The following is a 17,947-nucleotide window of genomic DNA, read 5'->3' as shown; positions in this document are numbered from 1 at the left end:
GAAATCCAGTTCCCAAATCTCCAGCCCACAGGATACAGACAACACAACATGCTTTATGGATGCTTCTGCTCCTCTCACTAGTGAATGTGTTAATGCCTTGGTGAAGGGCATGTCTCCAGGCTCTCCTATGAGGATATGGTTAGAGGCAGGCTACGAGATGGCACAGGGTAGACACATTGTCACATTTCCGTCTCCCTGAACCTTCAGACTCCCTTCTCTGAAACATATCAAGGAAGTTCCAGTATTTAAACCTCATTAACTCACATGCTTTGAGTCTGAGTTTCAATTATCCAATCTAGGAGACACGAGTGCCCAAGGTACATGGCTTAACCAACACATTAAGTCCCAAATCCTAGAAGGATGCTCCAGTGTTCATGAACTTGGCCCATTAGAAATTGCTATTCTCTCCTACTTGCACAAACACCCTTATAATTCAGTCCCACACTGCTGTCCCAGCCTTGAAATTCTTCTGGTGAATAAGTTCTTTCTTGTAGGAATAGCCTTCTGCTCCTCAATTCTTGCTCTGTTGGGTCTGGTGACAGGCCTGGAGACAGGGAGGTGTGCTGGGAATGAGCCCTGGGATAATCAACTTCAGCTTCTGACGCAGCTGCCCCTCTGATGGTAAGGCTGCTGCTGATGGTGGCTGGGGGTGGGTGGCGGGAGTCAGAGGCGGTGCATGGGTAGAACTGCCTTGTAGCCAAAGGAAGCTCAGAGGAATTTGAGAAATTCAAGGATTTAAAGTTTTAGTCTCAGTCTCATACTTGCCTGCTCATATGTACTCAACCCACAACTTGGGATCACATACTTTCTCCCATGACAGTCTTTTCTGTGGTGTAGCATTGCACCGGATGCAGAATGAGTGGTGCTACAAAGACATGTGGCCTCATCCTCACTGTAGTTGCCCTATGATAGCAGCTGAAGGGCTTCTTCAAACACAGCCTGAAAGCTTCCAGGTGTCCAGCATGTTCTCAGTTCAGTGTTTACAGCTTACAAATTCTCCTCTCCCCCAAGAATACCTTCCAGAGCCAACAGAGGAGGCCATGTGATTTCACAATATTTATGATAATTATCACCATATCCATAAGGTATCACAGGCACTTTATGTCCCCCACCTGCACATTATCCATGCTACTATTGATGAAACCCTAATCATGATGCATGTCTCCACTTACCATGGATTACCCACATCCCACCTCCCCGCGGCAAGGAGGTTATCCCTACATTAGTCAAACATATGAGCAACCCAATCCCAGGACCCAATATTGAAGGTCTCTATTCTGGGACCTCATACGATACCATTTATTGTTTTAATCAAGATCCCAACAGGAGATAAATGGCAAGCTTTAGTTAGACTAATTTGACACAAGCTTGATAAACAGACTCCTTACAAAGATGAGAGGAGAGTGCAGTACAGTCACATAGTACATTACCCCAGGGTGGAGGCAACCCCCTAAATCTGGAGGGTGGATGGAAGGATAAAGTTACTGGCACCTGGAAGGAGAAAGTCACATGGACAGGAGTTCCTTGACAGGAGCTTTGATCTTCAACTGAAAAATGAAGTCTACCTGCAGTGAACCTGCGGGAAGAGAGCAAGGAGAAAAATTAACCCAATATCATTCTACTCCTTCCTTCTGCAACCCTGCTGGGATTTCCCATTAGCCAAATGCCAACTGGATGCCAGAGGAAGGAGAAAGTGTTGATGTGTCCATACCAGCCAGATTCCCAGGACACAGAATAGGGTTAAGGGGAGTGGGTGTAGAAAGAGAGAGCAAAGGTATCTAACAGAGTGGGGGAAGGCAGTGTCTCAGTTTGCCCGAGTGACATGATTTAGATGAGTAATAGGTATTTGGGGTGAGGGGGGACTAAAATAAGTAAAATAAAATGTTAATGTTTTTATTAGGTTACCATGAGATTACAGGTGGTTTTATTGCCTACATAAACCTATTTTTTTCAAATTGCGATGGGAGCTGTACTCTAAGCTCTTTAAAAATAGGCACCACTGCTTTCAAATAAAGCTCTTTCCCCACAGCTCCTACTATGATAATTTAGAAATAACAGGTACTTACTTAATTTTAGAAATAATGAAACATACCAAACATGCATTTAGAAACTGCAAATACCTACTTTTTAAAGGGGATACAGGAAAAAAATACTTGCTAAAATTAACAATATGCAGGGCCATAAAGCGAGTCTGACACAGCATGATTAGCTGCCACTTCTCCCTTCTGCCTTCCCTCCATTCTTCCCGCTGCTAAGGAGCCTTCTCCCATCCTGATCATCGTGTGGGACATTTTTCCTTTAGTGGGACTTTGAGAAGAGGAGATAGCGTGTCTTTAATGTCAAACCCTTTGTGCATTAAAAAATACTCACAATTAACTTTTCTTATTATCACCTTCAACAATGAAATCCTGTTTACTTCCCTATACAATGAAGACAGGAGCAAGCTTCTGTCTCCATAAATGTTTCTCCACAACTTTCTTGTTTTGCTTATAGAATTTGGAGTTTAGTCCTGGATTATTATTGTTAAATATTTTATTTATTTTTGAAATCTTTTTACATTTGCTTTTCTATTTTTTATTATTAAAATTTTTTTTAACATTTCTTCATTTTTGAGAGACACAGCATGAGTGGGGGAGGGACAGAGAGAAAGGGAGACACAGAATCCGAAGCAGGCTCCAGGCTCTGAGCTGTCAGCACAGAACCTGACATGGGGCTCTAACTCACAACCTGAGATCATGACCTGAGCCGAAGTCAGACGTCTAACCAACTGAGCCACCAACGTGCCCCTTTTATTGTTTTTTTTTAATGTTTATTTATTTATTTTTGAGAGAGAGAGAGAGAGAGAACAAGAGAGGGGTAGAGAGAGGGGTAGAGCTGTCAGCACAGAGCCCAACGCAGGGCAAAAACCCACAAACTGAGAGGTCATGACCTGAGCCAAAGTCAGATGCTTAACTGACTGAGCCACTGAGGCGCCCTATTATTTTTTTTAATGTTTATCTTTTTTTGGCGGTGGGGAGACAGAGAGAGAGGGAGAGAGAGAATCCCAAGCAGGCTCTGCACTGTCAGCACAGAGCCTGATGCAGGGCTTGAGCTCAAGAACTGTGAGAACATGACCTGAGCTGAAATCAAGAGTCAGATGCTTAACTGACTATGATACAGTGCCCCCAGGTGCCCCTATTTACTTTTTAAAAAATACATTTGAGCCCTCTTTTGTGAGTACTTTAACAAAGGTCACTGAGAGTCATTTTGATTTTTAATTGTTTTAATCTCACAAGACCTTATCAGGAGAGGGACCATAGCCCACAGTTGCTGGAAATCCTGCAGAAACGCCGTCCTATTGATGTGGGTGAGAAAAAAGAAAAGCGCAGCTCCTGCTGACATCCAGTCAAAATGGTACCCCCCCCCCCTTTTGAGTATATCTCTGACCACTTCTTTTTTTTTCCTTCTTTTTTTGTCAAGCAACAAAACAGCTAACAGTGAGGTGCTATGATAAAGGGCATGAGCTTTGGAGTCAGACTCTCCTGGATCCAAATCCAGCTGTAATATGACTAGCTGTGTGAATCATGTAAAAAAAAAAAATCCTCAAGCCTCAATCTCTCCATCTTTAAAATGGGAACAATAGTACCTGCCTCAGAGGGTGCTTGTGAAGATAAATTTGATAATGCACAGAAAACACTTCTTGCAATGCTCCACACATAATACATCTTTAATAAATGCTTGTTCTTCTTCTTATTAATTGTGGTTGGAAAATGCCTCTTTCATAAACAGATATGCTGTATTATTGCACTGGGTACAACCACCCTGTACCCGTTAGATCAAGAGCCTACCAAGAAGGTCTGCATGATGTAGTTATAATGGAGAGAATGTAAGACCCAGAAGGGTAGGTGCTTGTCCTTCTGATTTTCTGATATTTCCTAAGCCTCTAGAATGGTGTCTGGCATATGGTAAGTACTGAGTAAGTATCTATAGAATAAATAAAAAGAACTTCTAAATTAGATACAACTCTGCTTGAATCCTGTCTCAACTATTTCCTAGCTTGTAACTTTGGGTGAGTCATATAACTTCTCTATCCTTTAGTTTTCTAAGCAATAATAATGAGAAAATATAATCATTTCTAACTAGCAGATCTGGTCACACACAATAGCACATGTTAAAATCCTTCATAAACTCTATATCAAGATTTGAATGCCCATGTGACAGTTGTGGTCACACAGAAATATCAAAAGTCCTCCCAAAGAAGTGATTATTCTCCCTGCTCTTGGCCTACCTGTCTCTCCTCATGAGGCTTCGGCCACTGAGAACATTCCAAATCCCATCCAACCTCCTCTGCATTTATTCCCATCAAAGCCGAGCTGTCAGCTCTAGGCTTTGAGACACTATCCTCGTCTCTGATTCTGGTACCCTGGACTTGGGGCTTTGACTTGGTGTGTCTGATGTTTGAATTTATGATGCCCCAGAAAGGCTGATTTTATATGACTCTCTGGTTCTCAAAACCCTTGGCTGAGTCAGTTAGAAATTTCTGCCCTGTGGAAATAGCACCATTTCTAACCCCTTGAGCCACTGCAATCCGTCCCTCCTACATGCAAGAGTGAAGTAGATCAAAAGAGTGGGTCTAAGTTATCTTATGTTCCTAAAATTCAGACTTAGGTGAAACTAAAAGTTTTCTAGTTAGATCAAGAGGATTTGGGGAAAAGGAAGAATGTGAGGACCTTTAGGAACTTTTTTTAATTGGGTAATTACTCAATACAGCAGACAACAAAATAAGACACAAACAAGTGCTTGGTAGAGTGTGTTGGAAGGAAAATGGTAACTCTCCATGCATGTTGTAATGGGTGGAATTAGTAGCAGGCTCCTGAGGGAGAGTTAGGGTCATCCCAGAATGTTCACCAGCGATGTCTGCTTTGATGAAGACATCAGCTCACAGGCACCACAGTGGGACTGTGAACGAGAAGAAAAGGTTAGAAGGAATTAAAATTAAAAGCAGCTGAGAAAAATTAGTACACTATCAAATATCCTATCAAATGCTGCTGGAACTCCTACTTGTATAGGCTCTGTGCAGATATAGCATATACTGTATTCAGCTCAAGGCACAACCTAAAAGCAAAGGTCCAGCAGAGCTCCATCCATCCACAAATGTCATTGTGTCCTCAGTGTGTGCCCAGGTCTGTGCTAGGTCCTCTGACAATCTCACGGTAATTATTTCTATCCTAGAATCAAAATTATTTGGGAAATGCTAGAAATAAAATGTAGAAATGATTCCAAGAGACGTGGTTCATATCAAGCATGTAACCAGCACTGCCAGGATTATTAGTGCATTGAATCTTTTAACAAATATTTTCTGAGCACCTGTGATGTGCCAGGCACTGGTCTTGGCACTGAAGATGCAGAGGTGAACAAGACATCCAACCACCCTTACACAGCTTATATTCAAGGGCCCTGTGGTAGACAATACACAGATAATGGTAAGTGTAGGAAGAGAGAACAGAGAGCAAGGGAGTTGGCTACAGGTGCCAGGGGAGACATCTGCAGAAGTCTCATTGGAACAGGAGCCTACATGAAGTGACTGAGCCATGTCATAGTCTGAAAGAAGGGTGCCCCTGATAGAGGGGACACTGAAGCACAGACCACAAGCCAGCTAGAGCATGGCACGTATGACCCACAGTGTGGAGCAAGTGTAGCTAGGACAGAATGTGCTAGAGGGAAAGAGGAGAATGATGAGTTCAGGGAGGAAGCCAGGGCCTGACTTGTAGAGTCTGAATAAGTTATGGTAAGAAACTTGGGGGTTTGGAGAAAGGGACTTGGATGAGCATGTTTGCTTATGACCCCACCCCTCTTACATTTGTGAGGCTTATCAAGAATCCTTTAGGAATCAACCTTGGAGGCTGACAGGTATACCCTAGGGCTGTCAAAACCCCAGAACAAAGGATAACAAAAGACAGACATTATCCAACTTCAAGACTTACTGTAGAACTACAGTAATCAAGACAGTGTGGTATTGGGGAAAGAACAGACAGACCAATGGAACAGAATAAAGAGCCGAAAAATGGACCCATACAATTAGAGTCAACTGATTTTTGACAAAGGAGCAAAGACAGTACAATGTGGAAAGGATAGTCTTTTCAACTGAACAGATACCCCATCAAAGAGATATATAAATGACAACTGAGTGTATGAAAAGATGCTCAACGTCATAAGTCATCAGGGAATTACAAATTAAAGCAACAACGAGATACCTCTGGCATATCTATTAAAATGGCTAAAATTCAGAACATCGACAACACCAAACGCTCACAAGGATGGGGAGCAACAGGAATGCTCATTCACTGCTGATGAGAATGCAAAATAGAACAGCCACTTTGGAAGACAGTGTGGTGATTTCTTACAAAGTTAACAATAGACACTCCAGCAATTGCATTCCTAAGGATTTCCCGAAAAGAATTGAAAACTTACGTCCACATAGAAACCTGCACACAAATGTTTATACCAGCTTTATTCATAATCATCAACTAAGCAACTGAAGCAACTAAGATGTCCTTTAGCAGGTGAATGGCTACACAAATCAAGTTATAGCCATATAATGTAATATTATTCAGCCATATAATGTAATATTATTCAGCAATAAAAAGAAACGAGCTATCAAGTAACAAAACTACAGGAAGAAGCCTTAAATGCACACTGCTAAGTGAAAGAAGTCAATCTAAAACAGCTATGTACTATATTATTCCACTTGTATGGCTTTCAGAATGTACGGCATTCTGGAAAAAGAAAGACTATAGCAACAGGAAAAAGATTTAGAGGAGGAGAGGCGACATGAGTAAGTGGAGCACAGGGACGTTTGGGGACAGCAAAACTATTCTGCAGGAGACTGTGACAGTGGTTACATGGCACTCCATCTTTGTCAAACCCATGGAGTTGTTCAATGGAAAGTTAACTTTGTGTTATGGACTTCAGTTAATAATAATGTATCAATATTAGTTCATTAATTTTAACAAATTTACCCCACTACTGATAGAGGAAGATGTGGGGAGAGGGTATGTATGGGATCTCCCTGTACCATATATTCAATTTTCCTACAAAATAAAATATAAAGCATATTGATAAAAATGAAAACCATCCAGAGCCCTGAGCTGCAAGTACAGTGGGGAGGCCAGAACAGATTGTGGATCATGTGGAGATGCACAGGACCGTGGTCAGAAATTTATCAGTGTGTAGGGGAACTGCACAGATCCCAATAAGCAGCCCGGGACTGACTTCAAAAGTGCATGTGACTGATTGTGAAAAGTGGATTAGAGACAAGCCAGAAATGATGGGGAGAGATGGTGGGGGTGTTTCAAGGGAGACATGGTGATTCTCAAGCTAGTGTGATGGCAATGGATGTTAGGAGGAAATGGACAGAGTTGAGACATGCTGAGGAGGTGGAATTAATGGGATTGTAGGGCAGGAGAGAGAGGGAAGACCTGGGAATGTTTCCAGCTTTTTTGGCTGAATAGTTGGATGGTATGTATGCTGTTGATTGAGACAGGGGAGCCTGGGGGAGAAGCTGGTTTTGGAGGAAGATCATTAGAGCCCTTTGGGATCTGTTGAGACCAATGTGCTTGTAAGACTTTCAGAAAAAGATGTTGAATGGGAGATAGGTAGGTCAGAAGTTCTGCTGAGGAGCTGGGCTGAGATGTAAAGGGCATGAGGACTTCAACATATAAGCACATCTTGGAAACATGGGCTTCTAGGTCCTAAGCTCATATTAATGGCAACTAACCTTTCTGAGCTCTTAGTATGCACCAAACATTACAAAGGATAGTCTATACTGATTGCCTTATTCAAACTTCAATCCAATCCTATGAGTTAGATGCTATTAGTATTGCCACTTAAAAGATTTTAAAAAACCCCTCAGTCTCCAAAGAAAAACAAACAAACAAACCCACAAACAAAACAAAACAAAACAAAAACAAAAAACTAAGGCTCCAAAAGTTTAAATGACATTTCCCATATCATACACCTAGTAAGTGACAAAGACACAACTGAAAACCTAGTCCATGCACTTTTTCTTTGTACTTGAAAACCCCATGTTTCAAGTGTTGATATTTTTTTAAGTTTATTTATTTATTTTGAGAGAGAATGAGACAGTGTGAGTGGGGAGAGGGGCAGAGAGAGAAAGAGACAGAGAGAGAAAATCCCAATCAGGCTCCTCACTGTCAGCCCAGAGCCTGATGCAGGGCTCGATCTCGCAAACCTTGAGATTATGACCTGAGCCAGAATCAAGAGTTGGCCGCCTAACCAGTTGAGTCACCCAGATGTCCCTCAAGTGTTGATATTTTGAATATTCAAGTATGTTTTCAAGTTTAACTCAACCAGCTTCGGCGGATACATGTATCTGTCCAAACTTCTCACCCACCCAGAGACCTCAGCCTTTATCAAGATTTTCCTCAGGGAGAAATATCTGATACTTCTTTGTCACTCCAATCTCTGCATGTTTCTTTAATTTCTACAGTGTGGTACGAACGGGAAAATGGGATCACATAGTTCCAAGTCTCATTAGTCAAATTAATATCTGTACTGCAAGCAACCTGAAATTTTGGCAGCTTCAATTAAGAAAAGAAAAGGTGGGGTGCCTGGGTGGCTCAGTCGGTTGAGCGGCTGACTTCGGCTCAGGTTTCATGATCTCACGGTCTGTGAGTTCGAGCCCCGCGTTGGGCTCTGTGCTGACAGTTTGGAAATAGAAAAACAACATTCAACTTAAAACATAAGATGTTTGGGGGTGGTTTTATTTATTTATTTTTTAAAGATTTCCCTGGGATGAAATCAGCCCAGAGATGAGAAGCACAAATCCAGAGACTTGGAGGCTCTGGGTTGGTTGGCCAGACACTTCTCTGCTCTAGACCTCAGTTTCCCTATGTGTCAGGAGATACAAAAGCAGTTTCTCTGGTTTTGTCAGAGGGCTGTGACAAGCCACAGGTGAGATGATGGATGTGGAAGCTCCATGAAGTGTAAAAAGTGCTAGACAAATACAAAAGTTAATTTGAATAATGATTACACTTCATATAGAGGAAAGCCACAATTATTCATAGACTGCGTATCCCAGCCCCAGAGTGAAAAGGAAACAGATGTCAGTGATTGCCAGGACAGAGCCCCTCACGTGACAGGTAAGGAAAACGGGGCAAGAAAGGGTAGGGGGGCTCACCCAAGGTCAGTGACAGAGCTGAGATTAACACCGACATTTTTCCCTCTGGTCTGCTGGTTTCCCTCTCTTTCCTTTAGCAAAGAGGCTTCTGGGCCATTTTTGGGGTCATTGCTGTCTTCTGCCAGAAAAGGATCCGAACAATCAAAAGAGAACAGTCTGTCTGCCAGTTTGGGTCTTAGTAAGATAAATGGCTTTTCCCAGGAAGAAAACTATGCTAACCTGAGGCTTATAGAGGATTAGTGGTTCCACATTTCTGAGAGTTTAGGTAAAACCACCAAAGCATCAACAAGAACAATAGCAGCTCACATTCACCTGCTCAGCATCTCACCTGACCCCCATATCTCACCTTATCCTCACTACATTCCTATGAGTAAGAAGTCACTATTGACTCCATTTTACGGATGAAAAACTAAGGCTTGCAGATGTTAGAGAAGTTGCATGGGCCACCGGCTCCAAGAGGTGAAGACAGAGATTCATGGAAGCCAGTATGACTCTCAGTTTCCAGACTGTAACCACTGGGCACATCACATTTCACTCAGTCGTAAAGTCCTCGGAGCTGCCATTTCAGGCTCCTCACGACTGGGATGTTAACTTGCTCTCGTACATAAATCTGGAGAGAAATTTGGGTCCGATCCTTTGCCTCACACAGTAATTCTGAAGTACTGTACTGAAGTACTGAAATTCTGTACTGCATCTGTGCTGTCTTGTCGCTGAACGTTGCTCCTACTGTTTCCCCAGGCCTGGATGATCTCCTTTCCCCTACCTGGTCAAATGATACTCTTCTGTTAAGGATCCCCCAAAAGCCCCCCTATGGCAGGTCTTCCTGACCACTCAGTCCACACTGGATCCTCTTCCTCTGTTGAATCCCTCTGGCACTTACTTTTGTACCTCCCGTGCGGCTCCTACAGGGCTCAGTTTTCTGATAACTCTTATTTTTTTCGTTTGCTGTGCAGGTCTTTAGGAGCTTTCATGTTATATCTTTAGCCACATTAGAAGCTCTTCAATGGCAATGTCAATGGCTGTTTCCCTTGGGTCCTCCACAGCGTCTACTACATGGCCAGTGGATCACCAAATGTTGCATTTTGAAATGAACTTTTTTTAAATGAATAAAATAAGAACAATAGGAGGAAGCTACTAAGAGATGACCTCCAGTTCAATGGAAGGATAACTTCCTCCATTGACAGTTTTTTTTTTCTTTTTTAACAATGGAAAGAACATTCCTTGAGAAGTCAGTATGTAGCCATCATTGGAGGTGTTTGTGCAACGGAACACTCAGGGAGATTTTGGGTGGGATTCCTGCATTGGGGAGGTGATGGAGTGAGCTTCTAAGGCTTCCAGCTGTAAGAGTCTATGATCCCATACCTGAATGAGTGAGGGAATAAATGAATTTGCAGATGTCAGTCATTCACACCTGTGCTCTCCCCACTCCCCGACCCCAGTGGCTGAGACATGCTGTTCTGCATAATTCAGTCTTTTATCTGAAAAACACTGAAGTGAAGTAAGTGGAGAGCAGATCCTATTTCCTCCATTTTCCAGATGATGAAACAGACTTATTGAGGTAAAAATAATTTGCCTGAAGTCAGAAGTTGGTTGCACACCAGAGCCAGCATTCACATCGCCATGCCAGTTCAATTTTTGCTTCAAATGCTCAGACAGCTCACCAAGGCCCCCACATCTGCTATCCTCCTTTGAATCATAGAGGGGAAGCTGGAAGAAATCCTAGAGAAATCTCAGCTTCTCCCTGTTTTGCACCCTCAGCCACAAAGCCATTTGGGTTTTGCCTCAAGCATTTCTCAGCTTGGTCCCCTTCTCTCCATAAACACTGCATTGCCTTAATGTTCTCCTGTGCAAGGGAAGGCTTTGGAATTGGGAAGGCTGGATTCACTTCTCAGCTTTGCCTCCTTGACCATGTCACTTCACCTCTCTCCACGTCAGGACAAGGGGCACAATTAGAGCCTACCTCACGGGGCCACGGTAAGTATGAAATGAACTTATATGGAAATAGGTGGATCGATGGCCCTTAGAACAGCCGCTGGCACATAATACATACTCAACACACGTTTAATTGTGCCTATTTATTGGTTGCTAGGGGATGCTTTTCCCTAACCTTGGGTAAGTTGTGTAACAACTCTGAGGCGCAGTTTCCCCATCTGTAAAATGGAGCTAATGCTAATAGTGATCCCCACCTCCCGAGGATTTTTGTGAGAAACAGGCATGTTAATGTGTATACAGAGCACTTAGAAATTGCCTGGCAAGCTGTAGGTGCTCTGCCATTGTCACTATGATTGCTTTTTCTGGAGATTGACAATTGCACACATTCAGCCTTTTTTTTTGCATATACTTCATGGTGTGCATTTTGCCCTTTGGAGGTACCTCTACAGTCAAATCATCCCACGCACACCACAACATCTGTAATTTCTTCACTACAATTTATTTTCAAGATTCTTACTTTGATTCTTTCCATCATCCCAGCACTTTTTGTGCTAGAAAGTTCCATACTCTGCTTTTTATCTTACCAGACATGATGGTGTTAATCACGTTTGTGCAACACCTCAAGACTGTGCATGAGCACTGCACACGTGTCAAAGATAGAAACAAGTCAGCGGTAGAATCTGACCAACAGTGATTCCCCCGGGAAGGAGGCAACAGAAGTGCTGATTTTGGTCTGAAATAGAGATGTGGGCCTGTGTGGGTAAGTCAGGGGTTGAAGCAGATGGCTCCGTGTTGTGATGGCCTTGGGGGTTGTTTACCAAGAGGTCCCAGTCACTGCATCGTTACACCCTAGTGTGCAACTCAGCCCCTGCCTCATGAAAGTTACTTACTAAAAGTCGATTCGCATGCCTAGAAGCGAGCTTCTCCATCTGCAGATCTGGTCAGAAGCTGTGACACAGAAAGAATAAGTTACATGTTACAGACGATGCCCCAAGAGTTGTTCAGTCCCTTTTCATTCTCCAAATGCTAACTTTTCCATGAAGACTTCTTGATTTACCCCAAACTGAAATACAAATTCATTTAATTGAATACATGGATACACTAAAATAAGTCTCCGTATGACTATCATGTCATTCCTGCAGAATATTAAGAATCCTTAAGGGCAGGGTCGATTCCTGCCTTCAGGAAATATGAGGGCAAACCTTTTACATGAATGAATAGATGAGAAATGGCATAATGAGAACCAGAACCTGGGGTCCTGTTCCTTTCTAGGAGACCACGCTGCCTTCCACAAAAATGAACCTTCGTGATCACCCCCTTAAGGCCCAGGGTTGTGTGGAATTGCACCCTGAAGATGTACATCTGAGAAAGCCATCTATGCTAATATGCTCTTTAGTTAATGGGCTACTGCAGACAGGTGATAATGATTCTGTGACAAGTAAGGTTAGAGGAATTTGGGGGGAGGGAGTGGAAAGAAGGGTCCTAACCCCATAATTCAGTGGGCCTTTTCCATGGCTCAGCTTTAAAAGAGGCAGAATTTAGATGTATGTTAAGTACCTTTACAGAAAGGAGAGGCATGGCTATAATGGGATACATTAACGGGTCCCTGCAAGAGAAAATGCCCATCGCAATGAACTTGGCCAGCTCTCAGCTAGGGAGATCCTGAATGCAAATGCACTAAAAATAAGGAAATGGGCTTCCTCTTTTGTGCTTTTACATCATCTTCCGAAAGCCACTCTACCTGTGCACCAGCCCTCCGTCTTCTGCACTCTTCCTCCTCCTCAGGAGTCCCCTCCACAGCTCCTCAAAGACAGGACCGAGTGCAGGTCCTGATTTTAGGCCCTAAACTCTCCCTGGCCCATCCGGCAGCCCTCCAGTCCCCAGCTGGTATCACTTGACCCTCACCTGCAGACTGAGTTGTCCTTTCCCCAGCATGGGCCATCACTGACCCACTCCCTAGGAAGGAGGAGAGGTGTGGTTTCAAGAATCTCCAGTTTAAACACAACTTAAGGATGCTTTGCTGCTTTTCTTGCTAACCTGCATCCCAGTTCTGGAAGCCAAGCCTCTGCTTGCTTCCTGTGTCCCAGGCCCCATATGGTGCTTGTTCCCTGTGGCCTGAGCCTTGTCTGGGTGAACACCATGTTCTCTCTTAAGACATCCTGCTTTGGGGCGCCTGGGTGGCGCAGTCGGTTTAGCGTCCGACTTCAGCCAGGTCACGATCTCGCGGTCCGTGAGTTCGAGCCCCGCGTCAGGCTCTGGGCTGATGGCTCGGAGCCTGGAGCCTGTTTCCGATTCTGTGTCTCCCTCTCTCTCTGCCCCTCCCCCGTTCATGCTCTGTCTCTCTCTGTCCCAAAAATAAATAAAAAACGTTGAAAAAAAAAAAAAAAAAAAAAGACATCCTGCTTTGTAAGCTGCCATTGAACTTAAAACACTATCCCCGTCCCTACCCTTGCTGGAAACCTGTCAGTAGGCTTTCTACTTCTCTTGGACACTAAAATACTATGTAGGAAATTCAAGGTCCTGCAAGAACTGGCCTCTGCTCACCACCACATCTCATACCACACCCTTCAGTGTCCAGCTGCTCTGACCTTCTTTTAGTTCCTATAGAGCTTGCCCACCATAGGGTTTTTGCATGTCATTATCCCTCTGATGGAGCCTTACCTTGGAAATGCCAACCCAGTGAGGTGGGAAGGTGTTTTAAAGTCTAAGAAAGTAAGGCAAGGGGCGCCTTGGTGGCTCAGTTGTTTAAACGTCCAACTCTTGATTTCGGCTTAGGTTATGATTTCACCACTTGTGAGTTCGAGCCCTGTGTCTGCACACAGCGCACAGCCTGCTTGGGATTCTGTCTCCCTCTCTCTATGCCCCTCCCCCACTTGCTTACTATCTCTCAAAATAAAATAAAAACAATTTTTTTAAAAAAAAAAAGGGCCAAGAGCTTACAAAAGATGACATATTTTGTGTACTTTCTGCCCAGTACCAACATCTGGGCAGTGGAGGAGTGCATCTGAAGTGTGGAGGAAGGACAAGTTTAGGAAATGGAGACAGAGTAATGGACCCCTGAGACTGGAGATGGGGAGAGCAGGTCCCCAGGGTCCGATTGTCCTATCAGAAGCAGTCCTTGACCCCACCTCCATTTGGGGTTGAGGTGATATACAACGGTGCCCTCCTTTTTGGCTTTTGATATATAAAGATTGAGGGAAGCTGAGTCCAGCCACGGCAAGTGGAGACCCACACTGCCCTGTCTGCCCCACATTGCAATTACTTTAGTCAAGCTCCTGGCTTATTGGAGATTTATGAAGCTTTCTCTCTGTCTATCCCATTTAAAAGGCACTATGAAGAGAAGAGAAAGCTTTGAGCTGTAATGGAATGAGACCTTTTTTTTTTTTTTTTTTTTTTTAACCCCTCTACCGGATCTAATAGAATTTAGAAGGAAGTTATTGCTTGGTAAAGCAAAAGATGAAAAGTGTGGAATGTCCCTACTAGAAGGACCCGTCAAGCCCCTATGGTCTCCCTTATTGTGCAGAAGCCCAAAGAGGGACAGTTCAGATCTAGAGTCAGGCTGGACATTCTTGACCAGAGAGCCCTTGCTGGCAGTGGGAAGACAAGGGAGGTGATATTCTGCATCTATGAGTCCCTGAGCAGAAGCAGTCATGATTTTCCTCAGATTCCTGAAGATGTCTATACCCCACACCAGGTGAAAACTCAGCAGCTTCTGAACAAATTGTCCTTAACGTTAGAGAGTTTATAAAATGTAATCAAGACAACAAAATGTGTCCATAAGAAACAATCAGAGAAAAACACCAGACAGCCAATGGTTTGGTGTTAAAATGTGTTGCATGCACTATTAACAAGTTAAAAAGAAAGAAAATAAGGTGCTTCACGGTCACTAAGAATAATAATGACTAACGCTGATAGAGAGCTTCTCTGTGTCAGGTACCGCTTTTTTCCTTCATGTTTACTGACTAAATTCATCCTCACACAACCCTATGAGGTACGAAATTGCCACTACCTGGACATATAGGACTCCATGAAGGGCACAGGGCATGAAGGTACGTATATCACACAGCCCCTACCTCTGGGGATGCGTGGCTCATTGGAGGAGGCAGGCACATAAACACTGATGATACTTACAGGGGTACAAGCTATTAGCAATTTCTAAAGATGGGTAGACTAGGGGGAGAGGTGGATGCAAATAGAAGCCCCCCAGGCAGGTGGCAGGGAGGTGTGAATTTAGATCTGTCACGTAGGACAGCCTGGCCGTACTCTGTGGGTTTAGTCTGGGCAGCCAGATGAGCCCTAATTTCAGAAGCAGATCACATCCAGCCAACTGGTGGAGCGGTCCAGGTAGCGAGCCCAACCAATGGCCTAACACCTGGGATCCGGCCATTCTGTCATCATGCCAAAACACCTGTGTCTGCAGGCGGCAGGATTCTAGGACCAGACCAAAGGCTGGCAGTTGGGATATCTGGTTCCTAACCACATGGTCTGGGATTTGGTTGCAGATGGGGACTGAGTAAGGAAAAGCAATTTTCCAGGCTTAGAATGAGGCAAGAAAGCTGAGTACCAGACAGGACCCACCCCTGCAGCTGTGGGACCTTGGCCATGTAACCTACACCCACCTCAGTTTTCTCATCTGTGAAACAGGATACTGACATCACCTTCCATAGGGTGGTTGCAAGGTCTGAATGAAGTGGAGCACGTTTCACGGTGCCTGACACAAAGTAAGCACACAAAATTCTTATTTCACTCACAAGCACCATCCATTGAGAACCTACTATGCACCACGTTCTGGTCCAGATGCTGCAGATAAGCAAGTTTCTAAACCTGTGTGGCTTCTGCCCTTATACAGCTCACCATGGACTGCTCTTCTTGCTGAGGATTATTGTCAGCTGAAGGTGCAGTGTTACTGTCATCTTTATTACGAGTAACTAAGGAGAGTTTGCTTTCTTCCCCATTCCCCTGTCCCCTCCGTGCAACCTCCAGGAGGGCCCACATCACACTGCATGTCACCATCCTTACCTGATGCCAGGAAAGGTTTGTCATTCTTATTCATTGCCACTCATTCCGATAGTCCTAGTGCTGCCTCCTGCTTAGTCCTGCACCCTGGATCCTGACCCAGAGCAAGACCCAGGTGTGCATGTTTGGCCTGAATAGGATCAGGCCTGGACAGGGGCCTGGATTCTTGGCCTCAGTCATTCTGGTGGGAGGTTGAGGAGGAGAATAAGGAGTGCATGTGTGGCTGGGAGAGGGGCTACTGCCCCCCAAATCTGGGGTTCACCTCTGCACTGCCGGATCCAGACCTGAGTGGGATGCATGGGAGCTCCAGGGGTAGAAGAAGACCCCAGAAGAGTGCTGAGCCCCAGCCCAGACCTGAGAATGGGACTGCACCCCAACTTCTACAGACATGAGGAAAGGAAGCTCCTGTCTTGGTACAGGAGGAGGTGTGGGCTGCAGGCCGCTGTGGGGGCATCGGAAGCCACAGCTGAGGTACAATATGGATCCATGCTTTATGGGGTCTGATGCCTGTGTGTTTGGGGCCTTCTTAATTTTTTTTTAAATTTGAGAGAGAGAGTGAGAGAGAGAGAGCATAAGCAAGGCAGAGGGGCAGGGGAAGAGAGAGAGAGAGAAAATTTTAAATAGGCTCCATGCTCATCACAGAGCCTGATACGGGGCTCGATCCCACGACTCTGGAATCATGACCTGAGCTGAAATCAAGAGTCAGATCCTCAACCGACTGAGCCACCCAAGCATCCCTGGGGACACTTTTAAGGAAAGGGATGCAAAACTAGCTTTAAAAAAGAATTTTAAATATTTTTTAAAAGATGACACATACAAAAATCACAACATTAGAGAAATAAATATTATTATCAAGTGACCATTTCTATAATGCTCCCTGTGGCTATATACTCTTCTATAAGCTGTCCATGTGATAACAATTGTATTATTCTATGGAAAACACAGAGAGATAATTAAGCTTCGCTCTAGGTCAAAACAATTTATTAATAGCTTATGAAACGCTCTTGTAGCTTCACAACTTCATATTGTAATTTCATGTAAATGTTTATGATTATAGTCAAAATATGGTAAATCTTCTATCACACATGCTTTATATATGAGCTGCTATGGGTGTACTTATGTTTGTGCTACAGCTATAAATTTTCTCCCTAAAAATATGGGAATTTTGATAAACAGTATTTGCCACAATTCCCTTCAAACCCCCAAACCCAAACAGTCCATAATTGTTCGTGCTGCATTATCAAGTATATTTTTGACAAGGGAAAATTCCCTAGGGACCAGGTATTGGTAAGAGATGAATCAATCCTCCATTTACAAATCTGCATTTCTCATGAGGGGAAGAAGGGGCCATGTACTAATTTCTGGCTCAGTGCATTTCAAACCTTGCTTTCTCCCACCATCCATGTACCTCCAGCACGAGATGGCATAGTACATACTCATACCACAATAGGCCCTAGGCTCTGTCTGTGGGTCCCACTGAAAAGTGAGTTGCCATAGCAGGAAGCAATTCCTAACCAGGATGGCCAGGAATATCGTAATTATAAATAGAAATGGCCTCAACTACATGAATATAGGTCACTAACCCCAAATCAAATGTGTCCCCATCTCAATGTTCCTTTCGCCAGTGCCAAAGAGGTCTAGAGCCACTTCAAACCAACAACCACCCAGCACTAGGGGGATAATTGTGATCAATACTTGCTATTCTGGAAAATTTTATAATAGCACATTGTTTGGGGCTGAATCTTTAAGTTCCAAACATTCCAAATTTTGAAATCTAATCCTCAGTGTGATGGCATTTGAAGGTGGGGACTTTGAGAGGTA

The 17,947-nt window shown here is 43.9% G+C and overlaps 1 long non-coding RNA gene across 1 annotated transcript; it reads right to left on the bottom strand.

The window, feature by feature from the left end:
• Positions 1 to 10,072: 10,072 nt before the first annotated feature.
• Positions 10,073 to 15,822, bottom strand: LOC109265486 (uncharacterized). The gene is made up of 3 exons (XR_008419487.1): positions 15,730 to 15,822; positions 12,001 to 12,058; positions 10,073 to 10,540 (listed from the first exon to the last, which is right to left on the bottom strand). It is a non-coding gene; the product is annotated as an uncharacterized LOC109265486 (long non-coding RNA).
• Between the last annotated feature and the right edge of the window lie 2,125 nt (positions 15,823 to 17,947).

Source organism: Panthera pardus, unplaced genomic scaffold, assembly GCF_024362965.1.
Source record: "Panthera pardus isolate Hobbes unplaced genomic scaffold, ASM2436296v1 HiC_scaffold_6, whole genome shotgun sequence".
NCBI classification, from domain to species: domain Eukaryota; kingdom Metazoa; phylum Chordata; class Mammalia; order Carnivora; family Felidae; genus Panthera; species Panthera pardus.
The sequence above is the reverse complement of the archived record's forward strand: the minus strand, read 5'-3'. Positions and strand labels throughout refer to the sequence as shown.